Genomic DNA, 16753 nt, shown 5'->3' with positions numbered 1-16753 from the left:
TCTGCGCAGGCGCGGAGCGGCGCACCTGGCCCGGAGCGCCCGCCCTGCCTGGGGCCCGCCCTGCGCGTGGGGGGAGCGGGCAGCGCCGTGCCCGGCACCGCCGTGTGCGGGGAGAGCCCGGCGCTGGGTCTGCAGCGCCTGGCCTGTGAGGAGCGGCTGAGGGAGCTGGGGGGCTCAGCCTGGGGAAGAGAAGGCTCAGGGGTGACCTCATCACTCTGCAACTCCCTGACAGAAAGGTGCAGCCGGGTGGGGGTCAGTACCTTCTCCCAGGGAACAGCGACAGCACGGGAGGACGTGGCCTCAAGCTGCACCAGGGGAGGTGTAGGTTTGACATTAGGAAGAATTTTTTCACAGAAAAGGTGATAAGACACTGGAACGGCTGCCCAGGGAGGTGGTGGAGTCACTGTCCTTGAAGGTGTTTAAGGAAAGACTGGACGTGGCACTGGCTGCCATGGTCCAGCTGACATTATGTTCAGCCACAGGTTGGACTCGATGATCTCAGATCTTTTCCAACCTAACTACTTCTGTGATTCTTGCGTGTTCTGGCCCTGATTTGTCGCAGCTTAGGAAATGAACAATTGTTTGTGTAACAGTTTGTTATTGGAAGTATTCCAGAAGTACAATACTAATGTTTTAAATTTTTACCAAAGTACCTCTTATAATTTATTAGGCTGTACTTGTAGCAGGTAATGGAAGATGTTACCTCTTAGTTCCCTTTCATTCATTTTCTGTAGGAAACTCTTGAAGTTATTTTGTCAACAACAGATGTTAAGCTCCTACTAAATCTTCAAACGAGGCAGAATTTAAGTACCTATAAATTGAAGTCACAATAGTCCTCTTATTCTGTCTCTTCATTCAGAAATTACATATAGACAAAAATGAAAAAAATAATGTTTGTTTTATTTAAAAAATCTTTGTTGAACAACATTTTGTGCAAATTAAGTTCTGAATCCTAAAAGACTTGTTACACCATTCTCTTTTTTTCTTCTCAAAGTGCACTTGGAAGTGCATTTCAAAATTACCTGAAGTAATACTTTCATTAAGTAATCAGCTGACAAAGGGTAAAATCTATGTATTTAAAAGCAGACATGCACAGAAGTCTTAAAGCACACTTTGGACTGGTAATTGCATGCACATCTTAGCTATGTTATGCTGCTGTTGCAGTTGATACCAAGATTTTTATAAAAACAACAATCTTAAATAAGACTATATATTTTTGATTATGCTGTCTTTTGTGACAACATTTGTATTAACATCATATAGAACAGGATTGACTTTGAGGTTAATAGATGAATGCTAGCCTAACTTTAGAGTACAGAAACATTTTTGTAAGTGTAGGGAAAGAGACCTGTTTTATTTCACATGACCTTGAATTCAGCACTGCAGCAAAATTTTAATCAGGGCCGTCAGGTTTGCTGTGGTACACTGTTGTGCAAATACACCCAAAACCCACTGTGTGGGTTCCAGTCTTAGTGAAGGCAAGTTTAGCGTGCCTCATTTCTGGAAAGAAGATGAGAGGGATAACAAATACAGCACTTGCACTGGTTTGTAGGGATTTCTTGACATACCTAAACCTCATTGCTTGTTGGTTGAGGTTGTGTAGGTGTTAAAGCTTTACACTTAACACGTCCCTTCTCCAAATAAAAAGCAACCAAGAAAGCCAAAAGTGACCTTACCTGGATTCTCAGTCATCCTCCTGCCTCAAGGCACAATAAACTATTATGAAAACAACCTCAAAGGATGTTTGCATAACCTGTTCTTAAAGCCTTAAACACAGATTCCACTCATTCCTCAAGCAGTCCAGTCTAGTCCTTAAGTCTCCTTTTTTGAATGTCTGGATTAAATACTTTTTGCTGCAGTTTAGCTGATTTATTCCAAGTGAATATGGACAATGTTCTCTTTCTTTTTGCAGCATCCTTTTACACAAATTGAGACTTACTGTATTTTTGTTCAGTCTTTCTCTTTGTGTTGTTTTTTTATGAAAAGCATACATTATTTCTTTTCTTTTAATCAGTTCTGAAACACAAGACTTTTTGTTGCTGTACCCCTCTAGCTCCCACCCAATCTTTTCACAACTTCCCAAAGTTACCTTGGTGTCAACTCTTCTGATTATGCATCTCAGCAGAGTGGATGCCTTTTCCAACCTCATTAACTTGCTTTGTTCTGCTTATGATCCACTCTGCCTACTGGTTTCTTTTCTGCAAGTTTATTAAAACAATTACTCTTCTCTGTGCAGTTGATTTCTTGCTGAGTGCAGAACTTTGCACTCGTGTTTGTAGAATCCTCATCCTCCTGTTGCAATGTTTTCAAACTCTACTCTTGCTTCTCCTCTTGGCAGCACCTCCCAGCTGGGGGTCAGCTCCAGGTTTGTAAGTGTGGTCTCTAAATCTTTTTGCAAAGAGATTACAATATAGAAATGCATAAGGAGTTTTTGTTTGATGGAAATTTAGTATTTATGCATTTTGATATTATTTGATATATACTGTTAATAGGGATCCTCGAAGTACAACCACTTTTGCATCAAATTGGTGGATTTTCTGTCCAGATCAAATCTCCATATTTTTCTTATGAAAATGTCAATGAAACAGAAGAGCCTTGCTGAAGTGAAGATCTTCAATTTAATTATGTTTGTAGAACCAGACATAGAAAACTAGGTTGGTTTGATAGGCTGTTATTAACCAATCATATTGGTTGTTATTTATAATTTTGGTTTTTTTTCAGGTATCTACAAATATTTTTTAATTCATCCAGGAATTTTAATCAAGTTGACTGGATTCTAATTTCCTGTTTGTTTGATTGTTGTGTTGTTTGGTTGTTTGGGGTTTTTTTCCTAAAGAAAAACACTCAGTCCTTTACTGGTCTCTTGAAACATCTGCCAGTTTTCAAAATAAATGTTGTTTTCTACCATTAGGTTCTGAAATTTGTGGAAAGGTTTGATTAGAAAATGGTAATAGACTTCCAAAGAAGAGAAATGCTTGGGCCATATATTAGTATTTAAACAAGTACAGACCTGTGCTCCTGTAAATTGTTTTTTTTGTCTACTTTGTATGTGAGACAGCTGGAAGCTGTGCATATCCTTAGATTTGTCATGTTTTCCCCTGGGCTTTATACCTTGGTGGGTTTTTTTCTGTGTAGATTATCCCAGTTCCAGCTTTGCTGCCCAGTCCATTCCCAACCTGACACTGAAGCACAATGCAGGAGCAAGCACCAGCATTCTCATCTCTTTAATGGCTTTATGCAGTTGGTACCTGAATTTTAAAATTAATTAAAACTGCAGTTTTAGTATGTTTGGGCTCTGTAAAAATAAAGGGGTATTCAGTGTTTTTAAACATAGAGAAGTGGTTCTTGCCTTTTTTTTGTAAGGAAGCCTGGCTAGAGCATTCAACTAGAATCAACAGGCTGTCCCAATTTCCTTCTCTTCACACAGCCACCCATTTGTCCATATCCCCTTCTAAAAAAAAGAGATGTTGGTTCAGGAAAAGGAGAGGGGTTTGGGGTGCTGGAAGGTCACCTCCAAATACAGTCTCTACAGTTAAACAGAACTCTGTCTCACTTGAAACGTATTTCTCTTTATTATTGCAAAGATCTATGTACTTCTCTGCTTAACGTATTGCTTCTTTAAAAAAATGACTTTTACAGTGTGTGTTTTTATTCTTAACTTCAGTTAACAACAACTCTAACAATCTTTTGTTTGTTTGCTTCCGAAATCCAAGTTTCTAGTACAGATTTTTGGATCTACTTTGGGGGCTGACTACATGAAAGCTTTTTATTACAGGAATACATGATGCAGTGACTCAGTTCCTTTTTCAGTCTAACCCTTTTTAAAAGAGTGAGGCTAGGCTGATACTGGACCAACTGAAATAGCAGGAAGAATCCTTTTCACTTTGAAAGACACTGAGTCTTGTCCCAGTTCTCATGTTACATTGACTGGTTGCTACAATTTTAAACTGCACTATTTCTCTCGACTGCAGGCAGAGCAAGAGTAACTATTTGGGACATTTCAGTGAATGCCTGACAATAGATACACTTTGAGATAAAAGTTGCTGATACTTTAATATGTATCAGTGCTGTAAAAAATAGCTTTTTCCACCCTGAATGTATAGTTTTCTTTTTGATGTATTATTGATGTACTGCATGATGAGGAGTCGGAGGAGGTTGTAAAAATGAATTTCTGATCTCTCAATTGCTCCCATTATAATCTTCTAGAGAACAGCAAGGAAAAGAACATAAATCCAATTGTAAATCAAACACAACTATATTTTACCACTGAAACCATATGTACATGCTAGGAAATGGCTATTGAATTTCTTAGTGCAAAGTCAGATCATTAAATGCAGGATGCTTTTGTTTGTTTTAAACCTAATTGCTCTAAAAATAGCCACTGATGCATCATTAAAACACAAAAATATATTTGGCCCCATTATTGTACAAGGACTGAAAGAATAAATAGGAATATCTCATGATCTTTCTACTAAGAGCTTGGTGACATATTTGTTTCTGAATAAGAAAAAGAACTATTAAAAATACTGTCAACAAACTAGCTATTTCCAAGTAATTATATACACCACACCTTCTTAATTATATGGCAACTTAAATATTTAAGCTATCAGATAATCTCAGAAAGATACTGTGAGACCTTAGTAAGGATTTGCATAATTTCTGAAGTCATGTGTTGTGAAAGTGCTGTTTCTAACCTTACAGAGCCTTATCAGGCTGTACAACATGAAATCAAATGAGTGACTGGTGGGCCATTTCTATATCAACATTATGCTGTAATGCAGGGTATTTTGTTTTTCCATATATCTTAAAAATATAAATTACCTGAGTGGTGCATGTTATTTTTCCAGAGCTTTTGAAAACTCTTTGATCAATTGCATTCAAAATTTTCCATCAGAAAATATATGGCACAGACAACCATCAAGTTAAATTTTTGATTCTGCAAATGATCATTCTTTTCTTGTTTCCTAGTAGCAATCTTTCATAATATAAGTATTTCAGGATTTTTTGTCTTTTCCCTATTTCTCCAGTTTTCACTGTTAAGATCTTCATCTGGGCTAACTGGAGTTGTGACTGTTTATCATCCAAGTATCAATCCCAGAGTTTTTGTGATCTAACACAGAAATGTTTCCGTATTATCTGGTTTTCTGTATCATCCTCACAACATACGACAAGGGGCTTTACATTTTATTACTATTACTAGTAATTGTAAGTTGACTTAACTCATGCAAACATTTAAATATATGCTTGAGTATGGTCCATGTCAAGTCTACAGAAGCACATCTGATGTAAATGCCAAGGATGGCCCGATGAATACCCTGGCTGCAAGTGACAGCTCCCCCAGCAGTGTGCGGGTGACCGATCCACACTCCTGTCTGCGGGCGGAGTTTTAGAGGTGGGCACCTGCCATGCTGTCCTGGCCGCTAGCAGGCTTCAGCCAGCAGGGCCCAGAGCAGAGCCAGCCCTCTGGGAGGCTGTGCAGCTCGGCCCTTGGCCCCGTGCCCACGGGGCTGTTGCGGAAGCTGCTGCTCACCCCTGGAAAAAGCTGTGCCTTGCTTTCATTCTGGGCCAGCAAACTGCTCCAGCAGCCCTGCACTGAGCTGTGTCCAGCCAGGCAGCAAAGCTGCTGAAGGCACCTCAGGATAAGGGGGTTACTTTTTTTAGTCTTTTTGCCAAAAATGTAAAGTGCAATCTCCTGCTGGCTGGCATGTTTTATCTTGGATAAGATCGTTTCTTCTCTGTGTCTTTAGTTCTGCCAGGCCCTGGGGTGTGCATATAAGTGGTTTTGTTCAGCTATAGTTAGAAGTTGAAGAGTTCAGTATGAACTGATGACACCATAGCCTGAAAGCCATTCTGAAATTTGCATTAGTGATTTAGAGTTATTCCATTTAATCTTTTGGTTTTCTGTACCTGTGAAGTGTGAGAAGGAGAATGTTTTGGTTTGTTCCAAGGAATCAATAATCTATTTTCAAGACAACTGTCTGTCTCTGCAGGATACTAAGATAATGACAGAAAAAACTTCCATGAAAGTGCATAGATAGAAGGTTCTTTTTTTTTTTTTTTTAAAAAGTGAATAATTCTGGGCACTTAAATATTTTCTACATCACCTTTCTTTAAAAATTACGTTAATAACCAGTCAATAATGGACAAACTAATTTTTATCAAGAGTTTGTTTAAGGGTGACTGGCCCACAAATTACTAGATTCTTGTCAGCTGGTGGTCCATATTGAAATAAGTGTTAGGAAATCTTAGCCAATAAAAATCCTAGAAATTCTGCCTTTATGTTACAGAAAGGTCTACAGATTTGTACACAGTTAGAACATTTACAGATCATTTGGCCACTGTGACTTCTCACTGGAAGAAAATCAAGACTGACTGCATTTGCTTTTTAATTTGTGAAGTGAAAACTTTAGCCACTTGTTTTTGTTTTTGAAATGATCTTTTGTATGTCTTTCAGTTGGTGAGCAGAGTGACTCTACATTTTCTCTACCAAGAAGTACCCTTCTGTCACCTTTGACACAAGAGTTCAAACCAATTATGACATAAATAGGTAAATACGTAATTAGTTGGTGAGGTTTTTTATTGGTATTAGTCTCTGATCAGCTTATTCACAATGCTCCTCTGTCTCATTTCTTAAAGCAATCCAGCCAAATTTTATTAGCTTCCTCTCATATTATCTATACTGTGTTTTCTTGAGTGTCCCACTAAGATTAGAGTTCATCTTCCTTGGATACATATTAAAAAAAGTTGCAAGACTATATCAAGAATAATTTTTGCAATAGCACTGAAACCTCTCTCTCTGAAAATTATTTAGACTAAATTATTATACAGACATATTTGCTTTTTCATGTCTACAAAATGTTGTTGACTGATGGTCATTTACTTAATTACATTGGTAATTGAAGTTCATATCCAGCTGCCTTTTACCTGACAAATACCCAAAACCTTTGGTCATTAACATTCAAGTGCACATTCTTTGTATTTGATGTTTTTTCACTTTGCTTCTATTAGTCCTCTGGGTCATTCACTTCTTCCCATATATTGTCTTGATTGTTTTTTCCCCAGCTGATTTTTAGTAAAGTATTCCAACTTTGGATCTCGTGCTTAATGGAAAATATTAAAATTGCTTACACAGCCAAGCCACTGGTGACCTCCATGGAATGATATGACCTTCCTCCCACTGTCTGTTGCTGTCTTCACATTCTCCCCAGTTTCATTGGTTATTTCATCTGTAGCTCGGTGTCTTTGTTTACTGAAATTATCTGGATGTGGCATGACTTAAAAAAAAGAAAACTACACAACACCACAAGAAATATGTAGAGAAAGGTAGACAGTTAATGCTGGAAAACCTGTGTTATTGTCTTTATTGCAAACTGAAATTAATTGTTGCTTTGCTCATGGAACCACATGAAATAACCTGTGATCCTTTTTTCCACCTTCATTCTAAGTGGGTCTCACTTCTTCCTGTGTTCTCATTTCACACATAAAGCTGAAAAAGTCTTTATTTTCACATCATTTATGTGCTATATCACTTTTTGCATTTTGTACACTTTTGGATATATATTGAAGTAGAGTCTAATTTCTATGTTGTTTTATCCACTTTTGCTCTAAGGAAATTCTGTTCAGAAACTCATGCAATTAATAATGTCAACATGCATTTTTCCCCAGTGACCACTTCTTTTGTAATGATGCATGCAGGTTGTTTAGCTCCTCCAAAACACGTAGGAACTGCTGTGTACTGATGACTCTCTGGTGCAGTGCCTTCTGAGTAAGATCTTTAACTATTTCTAGACCAGACTGTGCCTTTCTGCTCCAAAGCCTTGGGTTTATGTGGCTGGTCACTGACAGTATAGGACCCTTGTCTATGCAGTGGTTCAATCTGGAGCTGGAATGTGTACCCTGACATTGATGAAAGGTCATCTCTGGCAGAGATATCCTGGCCTCTGGCCGTTGCAAAGTCAGCAGACGCTGAGGCTTGCTGCTGTATGAGAGCCTTCCCAAAGCCTGGTGTTGGCTGTGCTGGCCGTGTGACACACGGCCACTGTCTGGGACAGGTTCCTCACCGTTGGTGTGCACATCAGTAATGTAGAGGGGCAAGGCTCACCTCATCCCGACTCATGACTGCATTGTGCAGTAAAGGCAAATAAATTCTTATTTCTACAGAGCTGGGATGGAGAGTTGGGATTTGTCGGCCACTGGCTGCAGGACAGGCAGCCGTGAGATACTGCGATGCCAAGGGAGACACAGCGCTGGGCAGAAAACGAGAGGTTTTAGACAAGTGCTAGAAGGGACATCACAGCGAGGGTCAGGTTGGAGGGGCCCACAGAGGGTGCCCCGCTGGTCCGACCTCCCTGCTCAAGCCGGGTCATCCCAGGATTGCGTCCGGCTGCAGGGTACCGGGCAGCCTGTTCAGTGCTCGCTCGCTGCACAGCGAAGTTCTTTCTCAGGTCGGGTGGAACTTTCTGTGCGTGTTTCTGCCCATTGCCTTGTGTCCCATTCCTCGGCACCACCGAGCAGAGCCCGCTCCATGCTCTGACACCACCGCTTTATATACTGACACGCAACCGCCTAAATGCAGCAGCAGCGAAGGCAGCCAGGGCTGTGCCGCCCGTCCGTGAGCCCATCCCGACCTGTGCGGAGCCCTCAGGAGCCCATCCCGACCTGTGCGGAGCCCTCAGGAGCCCATCCCGACCTGTGCGGAGCCCTCAGGAGCCCGCCCTGACCCGGCCCGTCCGGAGCGCGCGCTGTGGCGGCGCCGCCGCCCGGCAGGGGGCGCGGCGGGAGGCGGGGCGCGCGCCGGCGCGGCTGCGCTTTGCGGGCGGCTGTAAAGCAGCGCCGACTGTCGCGCTGCGCTGGGCAGGGAGCGGCGGGGGCTGCGCCACAACAGAGCGGGGCCCGCCCGGCGCAGCGGCCGCACCGGGACCGGACCGGGGCAGCGGCCGCACCGGCACGGCCAGGACGCTGCGGCCTCTCGAGGCGCACCGCGCAGCGCCGCGGGGTCACCGCGGCGCCCACCGGGGCCGCCTCTACCCCTCGGCCCTGCGCAGGGCGCCGGCGGCACCCGCCCCTTTCCCCGCGGCCTCGCTGTCTCAGGTACGGGGGGCGGCGGGGACCCCGCGGGTGGGGCCGGGGCCGGGCGGGGACTCCCCCGCTTCCCCCTCCCGGCGCCCTGACGGCAGCGGGGACCGGCGGGGCTGTGCGGCGGGTGGGAACTTCACGCAGAATGTATTTTTCCTTTTTTATTCAGCGCCTCGTTGACGCACAAAGCAGTGTCTTTGCTGCGGGCAGCCGCAGCACTCTCGGGGGTTTTGTCACAAATTTGTTACAAATTTTCCCCTTAGGGAAATGAGTTTCTATTTCTGTGCGTAATGGGGTTTATTATGACGTCATTTGTTTTGTTTGCGAAGTTAGTGTTCTCTTAACCCATGTTTAAAAAAAAAAATCACCATTTTCAGGTGTTTTTTTTGCCTGATGAACAAGGAAGTAACGTTCATTCAGAAATGTAGGCCAGGATCTTCAGAGGTACCTAGGCTTGTCACTGTTGCAATGGGCAGCTGTTAAGGGTATGTACTTTTTAAGTGTCTGTGTTTCTGTGGTTAGGGCAGAGTATGCATTCATGGAATTTTCATGTTGTTTGAATAAGCTCTTCTATGCCTTGAAATGATTTTATTAAATCATAAGCAAGGCCTGGTTGCTTTAGCTGATTAAATGAGACCCTTAATTCCTGATACCCAAGTACTTCTCCAGAAGAGGACATAATGCAGGAGGTAAGAGTTGGCTGTAATTAGAATAATTTGATTCTAATGCAGTTATTTCAGAAACAAAGGTTTGAACAAAAAGATAAGAATTGACTGCTCATTGTGTAGACCTGGGTTTGTCATGGTATCTGTAGCATAAACTATTAAAGGAAAGCTGGGTTTTCAGGTGCAGTATAAGGTCTTACCTTGTCTTTGTTGTAACTTGTAGAAAATTCCAAAGGTCTATTAATGCTGGATACTTAGTAGAAAGCTTTTTCAGGAAAACTACTATTTAAATAGTTACAATGCTTTGCCAGTCTTAAAACCAGAAATGACATCTTCTTCTTGTTCACATATCCATAGTTCTTGCTGTCAGAACAATTTAAGCAATTTAATTGTTTTTACACTTACTTTTTTTGGATTAAGGAACTGTCTTGGGGCAGGAAGGGAACAGAAGCAAACCCTGTTAGACAGGATGATGCTTGCTGATGTGCAAGGATTGATAGGGAAAGAAGTGATCTTGGTTTATTTGATAGAGCAAACATCTGGTCACCTGTCTTGTGCACTCATCCACAGTATAGAATCACCTATGGAATTCATAAGGTAGGAAAGGCTGTAGGAACATTTTATGGTTCACTTTAATTAAATAATAGTGTACAAGGCACCAAGCTTCCTGTTTGAAAGCTCTTGAAGTCTCACATATTTAAAAATCTGGTTTTTATTGATGGTTGAAGCCCTGGCAGCTACAGATGAGATTGTGTCTGGTATTGGGAGCTTGATGGTGAACAACAGCTCACTGCATTCCTGCGCATTTTGCATGTCCTTTCAAAATATAGATGAGAACATTCTGACCTTTCAGAAATACGTCTTTTATGAAGCAATGGCTTTTGTAAAAGTGTATTAAGAGTGTATCTTAACACGACTGTGACTCGCAGTTTATATTGCAATTAGTAACTTTGTTGACCTACATAACCAGATCAGTTATAGCAGTTGATTTTCACTGGAGGTGGCTGTGTTGCAGTAATGTTTAGCTGAGAGCAGTTGCTGCCTTCTTTTTCCAAGATGTACAATCTTTCATTTCAGTTGTTTGTATTTCCTCTAATGGTGAGGACATTCTTTTGAGAAGATAGAGGTGATAGTTCCCTCCTCCATAGTTGATGTATGATAGAGGCTTGCATGTCAAGCAGTTGAATAAATGGGAAAATTGAGGGGGGAGTGATGATGGGAATGGGGAACAGGATGATTTAATTCACAGGTAAACAATGGGGATAGTACAGAGAGATAGATTTGCCATAGGCAGATGTTGTGTAAAGGGTTCCTCATGGCTTTCCTGATGTGCAATCTCCTTCAAGTGAGTTGTGAGCAGAAGTTTGGGTTGGTGAAAGAAACATTTTCTTGCTTTCCTTCTACCCCATTAGGGTTCTCTGCTAGGTCTGACCTGAGCCCACCAAAAAAACCACCAATATGTACTTAACCTTGAAGGAAGTTCACTAGTTAAGACTTCAGCTGTGGATACATTTTGTTTCTTACAAGAGCACTGTAAACTTTGGAAGCAGCTACACCGACAAAACTTAGGGGACTACAACTTTGAGCAATTATCCTATCCTTGAACATGTATCCCATACAATATTACTCAATATGCATCTTTATAAATCTCTTTTCAACCTTATTGACATGCAAACAGCCAAACCGCTACAGATCTGGTGATAAAACAGGATTATTTTGTTGTTTCAGATAGTTTATGCTATTTGGAAAAGGAATTGCTCTAAATTAAAATTATATCTTCCTTACTAAGTGTTTACCAAGTGAAATCTGAGAAGGCTGGTTCATGACTTTACTAGCAAGAGGCCAGTAAGGGCAATTTACTTGTGTCTTTTTTTTTTTTTTTTTTTTCCAATACAGTTTAGTCCTAATATTTGACTGCTGTTAGGTAAAATGTTTACTTTTGTCTCTGCTGGGTGCAGAGTGGAGAAGTCCGCTGCAGTGTCCTTTCCCCTGAAACTAGCAGATCTGTTCAGTTTAGTATCTGTAAAATCCCCTACTTCTCATAGGTTTCCTGAAGAACAGCATAAAACTGTCCTAATGGTTAATTTCACAATTCTCACTTGAAAGGTTCTTACTAGCAGCTGTGGCAAAGATCATGTTTAACTTTGCTTCTCAAAGATTCATTGAGAAGTGTTTGCAAAATGACACTACATCAAGAAGAATTACACATACCTCAAAGGTCAAAAATGTCAGGGGGACTAAGAAACATTTTTTAAAAATAATTTTTGATTGCTGTGTATCTCAGAACTTTCCTAGCTATCTCGGGAAGGAAAATTTCTAGTTAAGATCTTAAGTTCTAATAAAAAATTGCATTTTGTCACAATTTTATAAAGCTGCAACTTTTTATTCCCAAGTTCAATGCTGTTATGTTTGTCTTGGAGTTCACTGAAGCCAAAACATTCCTGATTGCCAAATCATAATGCTTCTATCTTAAACCCATGATTTATATAGTGTTAATGTAGCTAACTGATTTAAGCCTAGGACATAGCAAAGAAATGTCTAGACTGAAAAATGTGCTTGTGAGCACCATTTTTGTCAGATGTACCTGCTTGCATCCATCGTTCAAAGGCAGGCAGATTCCTTGTCCAGGTGGGTGTGTGCATGGTGATGCTTGATTCAGGCTGGGATTTCCTTGGGTGCCTTTACTGCCTTGGACTGACTCAGTGTACTGCAGCACAGCTCACCTGTGCTCAGAGGGCTCTGCATCTAACAGGAGGTGCTTGCAGCTGCACATGCTCTGTGCATTTTGTCTGTTCCAGCTGGAGCAGGCCATAGGTCCTGTCCTGAAGAGCTCTTCAGTTTGTAGCTGTTGTGTACTGGGCTCTGTTGGACGAGGTGAGACAGACACTTCAGTAGTCTCTCCCTAGGAGTACAGTGCTGTTCAGTCTCAGAGGTGAATGGCAACATGGCACAACAGAGGCATTCTGTAGCTGTCCTATAGGTGGCCTGACATTTCAGTTACAAGATAATCACATAATGAATTGACTTAGGCATCAGGAAGCAAACCTTGAAGATCCCAAAAGAATTTTTTTGGGGATAAAATTAAGGAGACTTTGCTGGTGTAGAGGTTGGATACTGTTCATTACAGTACTTGAGGGTACAGTTACTGGGGTCTGACTTTGAGATGACTGTGAAGGTTAGTAAGGATAGTACTGTACTTGGAATAACACTTTTTACTTCAAGAGCAGACTTTCCAAGCCACTGATGGTTCCTAGAATTGCCTGCAAGATGTGGATAAGCCTGCCTGCATTGCTGTGGCTCATGTAGCTGTAGCACCTCTGCAAAGCACAGGCAAACCCTTCTGTCTGGGCTGGATGTAGTGGGCTGGCTTTGGGAGCCTGTAAGCAAGAACCTGTTTCCAGAACATTATGATGCAGTTAATAACTCATACTGTGTATGTTGCTTTGAATTACTGTACCTTTCTGTAGGGCAGAATGTGAGTATTCTGCTCAGAGAATTCATCAGTGATTTTGTCATTCAAAAATGGAGTCATCACCATGTCTGCATTAAAGCACAGAAAGGAAATTAAGAGTGGTTTGCAATAATATTTCATATTGTCCTGTGAATAAAGATAGATAATATCAATGTAAACACTATGGAATTTTAGATTACCTTCTGACTGTTGTTGTTTTATAAAATGCATAGATCTTTAACTTATCAGTTGCTTTATTTTCTGTTAAAGATTAGAAGACCAGTATGTAGGATGCTAAAATTTAGTAGTTAAAACAAGCTTTAGAAGAGCCCTGTTTTTCTAATGAAGTGATAAAAAGTGAAGAAGAAAATTTTGAAATCTGATTTCACTTATTTTCCTGATAGTGGAAGTGAATATTAGATGTTTTTCTTCTTGTCACTTACTCTGCATTGGACAGGCATACAGGTTGTACCTGCTTGATAGAAATGAAATGAATAACACAGGACTGCCTCTTTTAGGAAAATGAGTGGGGTTTTTTTTGGTGATCTGCTCAGTGAGTTCCTTATTTTGTTGAAGCAGCAGGGCATGATAGCACCGAGGTTCAATGTCCATGGGGTTGAGTTGGGGGTCAAACTGCTGAAGTGGCTCCTGAGCCTTCTGTCAGCCTCCAGCGTGTCAGGGCCAAGCAGGAATTGGTCTTGCTTGGCTGCCTGCACTTGAGATTGGAAAGTAACAGTGCTTAGGTTTTCTCATATTGCTGAAGTCCTTGTGAATTTTATAACCTTTTTCATTTTCCTGTTTCTCAATATATCTAATGGAAAAGTCTTGCTAAAAGAATAAGAATACATCTTTTTAATGAGAGGAAAAAAAGATTTTCTCATGAATTTAACAGTATGAGTATTAGCTTGTCAGTAAAAATAGTGTTAAAAGTAAAATCAGATACAAGCTGCATATCAGGGAAGGGAATTAATTTTAAAAGTTAGTTGGTAGTTCAGTGACCATATGCAAAGAAAAGTTAGAACTGAATGAAGGGACAGAAAATGCAAGGAGATTTTTTTTTATAGGTGGTGAAGGGAGTTGACTATATTTTAGAATGTAGCTGAAAATACATTTTCAGGGTAATGATATATTAGGTCACATGTATTCATCAACAAAGTTTATACCAAAAAACTGAGTTATATGTTGTGTAATGAAGCATTTTACTGTTCTATAGTGCTGCAATGCTACATACTTTTTGATTGCTTATAAAGAAATTAATTATTAATGACAAAATCCTTTGCTCCATCTTACAACTCAAATGTGTTTTGCTTTGATATGTGATCATAAACTTGCTGTAAAGACCTCTTTAATCTTGTTTTTTGACTTAGCTATTTCCAGGGACTTCCTGGTTTGCATGAATTTTCTTGCACAGCTGTATGTCTTGAAATGATTAATATGAATGTTTTTAAGTGGTGAAAAGAATGTATAAAAGCCACGTGCACTTCATAATTCTAAATAGACATACACCTGAGAGGGCAACTTAGAATAACCGTTTAGTTTTCAGGTAGCTGTCTTAACAGCTCTTCATTGAGTCATAATGGCTTAAAAGAAGATAATAAATCAAACCTTTGAGAGGAAACATGGGGGACTAAGTCAATAGGCACATGTTTTGATTAGGAAGGAGGAACACTAATTCTGATTGAGCTTACTTCATCTTGCTGCTTTTTGAAAAAGCTTCTGAAGACTACTTTTAATTAGAAATAGATATTGCAGGAACTTCTAATGTTTTAACAGCAGATGATCTCATACTAACGACTCAATTATTTGCATATTATTTTTGTAGTCCTTCTTAAATTTTGTCTTCAGTGCAGAAGAAAAGTGGGCATTTATGTCTAACCACTGAATATACTTAAAATGGACTGAAATCTAGTCCAGCCTTTGTCTTTTTTGGTCAAATTTTTTGTTTGGAAGTTTGTAATAACATTTCTGAATAGTGAAGGAATGGATTATTTGTCATTGTTGATTGCTGTCATTCATTTCAAAACCACTCCTGTTTAAGCTGTTGTGTAAGTTTGTAGTTGAAGGCAGCAGCTCTCCTGTGAGTAAACAGTCCTTCAGCATCTCTATTGGTTAACAAAAATTAAAAGCTCTTGGTTATTTGGTTGAATTTCCATGGTTGTAAGAGTAAAAGTATACAAAATGTTTGAATCTATGTTAACTGTCTAATGTATGTAGGCTGCCTGTTGGAATAAAACAAATCCAGTAAATAATGCTTCAGATGCACTAGTTTTCACTGTGATAATTTCAGGTTTTTGTCATCTTACAGTAGTTTTTGAGGTTTCTCAAAGTGTAAATGTCATTGCACTAATTTTTTGCTGTAACTTAAATAGCTATATCTGTATTTCAGCACATTGGCTTCTGCACTAAAGTAAACAGAGCTTATGCAAAGATAATCACATTCAGCATGCAGAATTGTCATACTGATGGAGATTCCTCCACTTTAGTTTAACAATAAAAAGGAGAGGGGTTGCACTCCAATGAGTAGAACAGAATCCTTTGTAAATCAGCCCTTGGTTGTGCTCACATAAGGAGAAAAGGTTCAGATTTTTACTTCTTAAAAAAAATTAAGGGGTCAATTCTCTTTGATTCTGAAGTTATAATGTTAAAAGGACAGGAAACAGTTATGTATAGACTGGACATGTACTGTATGCTGGCAAGTTATGACTGTGTTCACAGACATTAAGTTCTGAATTAAAAAATATTTTTCCCCCAAATTGAAATATTTTGTGGATTTTCTAAAAAAAAGTGTAATGAAATAGAGGGTTGTTGTGGGAGAGTCTGGGTTGCTTTTGGACTGGGGTGAAGACTGACTAGACTGTTACATTTCTGTAAAACAGTGGTGCATAAATAACAGAGCTTAAAGGTGACCTTGGGAGGATGAGAAAAAGGACTATGTACTTTTTGTTCTGTGTGCTGGTGGACGCTCTGAATGCTGTATTCCTGTCCTTACTAGAAATTGGATAAAATGGAAGTCTTGGTCCTTATCTTTTCAAAGAAAGATGGTGCGTGTGTGTGAGGGTATGGATGAGCACAGTGAGGACTGTGTAAGAGCTGGAGCTGGGAAGGGTAGACAGCAGAACTCCACAGCTTTGGTAGTCTTTGCCTTCTAGGTAGACTTTTTGTATTCCTAATGTTTAGTCTAAGTGTTTTGTCCAATTTTGCAACTTCTTTTTTTCAGCCCTAAAGAAAAAGGTAGCCTTATATAATACATTCCACTAAAACTTACTGCTATAAAGAAAGTAGTGCTTTGATGAAGTAAGAACTGCTTGTCTATACTGGCAAGAGGAGGTTTATTCCAACTTGCATGAATGTAGCTTTTGACTTGCATGTGAGATGTGCCTGTCTGCTGTAATTCCTAGAGAGAACAGCAGCACTCTCTTATCAGAGAATATAGGCCTCATATTTAACAGTAGTTGCTATAAACGTTTGTAGGACTTCCAGTGAGAACATTCAAATGGGGCTTTTCAGCTGGGGTTCTAGGATCCAAAAGGTTCTTGATCTCCAGAAAGATCGTCTCAACTTA

General features: G+C 40.2%; 1 protein-coding gene and 1 long non-coding RNA gene across 7 annotated transcripts in view; both read left to right on the top strand.

Annotated features, from left to right (window-relative positions):
* Positions 1–185: 185 nt before the first annotated feature.
* LOC128813358 (uncharacterized) lies at positions 186–7131 on the top strand. The gene is made up of 3 exons (XR_008439003.1): positions 186–252; positions 6455–6547; positions 7063–7131. It is a non-coding gene; the product is annotated as an uncharacterized LOC128813358 (long non-coding RNA).
* A 1887-nt stretch (positions 7132–9018) lies between these two features.
* RNF111 (ring finger protein 111) overlaps positions 9019–16753 on the top strand; it is a 42908-nt gene continuing 35173 nt past the window's right edge. For 4 of the 6 annotated variants that reach the window (XM_053988407.1, XM_053988405.1, XM_053988408.1 and 1 more), the window contains exon 1: positions 9030–9090. The gene's annotated coding sequence lies outside the window, so the exon portion shown is untranslated. Of the gene's footprint in view, positions 9091–9351; positions 9561–16753 lie in introns of those variants that run through there. The other 2 variants (XM_053988409.1, XM_053988404.1) reach the window with 2 other exon arrangements.

The sequence above is a fragment of the Vidua macroura genome, chromosome 12 (genome assembly GCF_024509145.1).
Source record: "Vidua macroura isolate BioBank_ID:100142 chromosome 12, ASM2450914v1, whole genome shotgun sequence".
Lineage (NCBI taxonomy): Eukaryota > Metazoa > Chordata > Aves > Passeriformes > Viduidae > Vidua > Vidua macroura.
Note: the sequence above shows the minus strand (reverse complement) of the source record. Positions and strands in the feature narration are given on the sequence as shown.